Source organism: Rhopalosiphum padi, chromosome 3 (assembly GCF_020882245.1).
Source record: "Rhopalosiphum padi isolate XX-2018 chromosome 3, ASM2088224v1, whole genome shotgun sequence".
NCBI classification, from domain to species: Eukaryota; Metazoa; Arthropoda; class Insecta; order Hemiptera; family Aphididae; genus Rhopalosiphum; species Rhopalosiphum padi.
The window spans coordinates 3,735,799-3,737,995 of record NC_083599.1 but is presented as its reverse complement, the minus strand read 5'-3'; positions in this window follow the sequence as shown (position 1 = coordinate 3,737,995).

Below are 2,197 nucleotides of genomic sequence, written 5' to 3'. Positions count from 1 at the left end.
TTTTTTACAATAATAAAATATAATAAATATTCTATGATTAATCGTCAAAATTAACTGTCATAGAAAATATCGATATAAATACAAGTATATTATACTCGTATACAGTGTTGTAAAGTATTAATTTTGCTTATTGGTACCTATTCAAATATTAACATTTTTAAACAAGTAAATTAAATACTATTTATTAACAAATATTTGAGTATACATTTTAAATACTTTCCTTCAAACAATTTTTTTTCTAATTTAAATTAAAAATATTTAGAAATATTATATAACTACACCAAATTTTTAATAATTTATATATTATTCCGTTACAAATGTGACTGAATAACTGATACTAATTTTGAACAAACAATGTTTTTTGAATGTAACAAAATAATATTCATACGATTTGAATGATATAATTGTTATAATAGTAATTTAAATTGATCTCAAATTATACAACTGTATAATCAATAATACAATTTACTCATCTTAATAATTATTTATATTTAAATATGCTAATAGTAAGTTAATCAACAATATAATTCTAACTACTATTCCATAAACAATTTAAGCTTAGTTTTCAAAAGTTTCAAACAAAACTTAATTTCTATTTAAAGTCAGGAAACGTATGATAAAAAACAAACCATATCCAAGTTGAAATTATTCAGTTGATAAAACAATAGTTTAACAATTGTAGATTTCAAATGTTTTTATAAAATTACTTTAATACTACTTAAATAAAGATAATTGCTTGGGTAGTACTTATTTTAAATTTTATTTTTTATAGTATACTTTTAAATACCATATTATATACAAGTCGAATATGTGCTTTTTAAAAATATTTTTTACTACACTGATTATATATAATATTTTATAGTATCGAGCAGCATCGATTAATTTATTATGTATTCATTAAATCTTCTCTGGATTAGACGATCCAACGTCCTAGCGCAAGTATTATAAAATAAATAATATTCGGACCAGAACACACATTATTTTTTCGTCCGGGTACTACGCGCGATAAAAAAAAATATATAATTTTATAAAATGTATAACAGCATAAACAATCAACTGCATACAATGACGTTATTGTTTTAATGTGCACGCGTAAAAAAACCTAACCGCTCGTTTTCGGTGTAATTTCCACTACTCGGTTAGGGGTCGGAGCACTTAGCGTTTTCTAAATAATTAGCCGAGAGAGGTGTACCGTCGTCGACCGTCGTCGTCGTCGCCACCGCCACCGCCGCCGCCGCCGCCGCTGTCGTTTTGTATCGTAATAATAATTATTTTATCGTGCATAATGCGGGTGTTTATCATTTACAGCCGCAATACACAATGCAAAATTAACACACGATTATATATTTCGTTTCGACAACTAATAGGTCTACTGTTGCTGTTGCTAATTTCTATCGGCACGCGCCGCTTTTTTAATTTATTATCACCTCGTGCATATACATGCAATGTGTACAGGTAAACGCACATTCTGTGGTAAAATTCGATATATATTTATTAATGTCATTGAAAACCGAATAATATCCAAACGCCGAGTCGCGCCTTAACTGCAATTATACGCATAATTACTAGGCTTCTAACCTTAAATAAACGGCGTACGTTCGATAATGTATAACAATAATTAACACGAATAATTTAGGTAAAAATTATACATTTTTTAAAAATATAGTTAGTGCAAATGAAAGTCAGCATCAGCGCTTTGTATTATGACACGCATTATATACGTTTATTATAATATTATCAATTTTCTTTAAAAAAAAAAAACCCTATGTAAAAATCACATAATTATTTCGTATTCTATATTTTATCGATTTCCAAAATAATTAAGCATTTTGAATGAGCACCAAATAACGGACTAAAGTAATAAGTAATTTTTATCATTTTATCATTTAAAAAAATGACAATAGCTATATAGAGTATAGGCCATGCTGTTATTCTAATAGGTACCTATATATCGGGCTATATCTACTGTATGCAATAAGTAATAGTGTTAATATTGCGAGAGTGGAGAGTACGTTTTGGTCATTAACCGCGGTTGATTAATGATGGGGCCGTGGGGTAAATCGACAAAACTCGTCATAAAAAAAAAATAAAATAAAACTGTTCAGTATTTCGGTCACATTACACCGTTTTGAATGTATACCAATTTTTGTTATTTCCGAAAAAGTATTACGTGTACCAGTCCGGTGTTTCGTGGCAC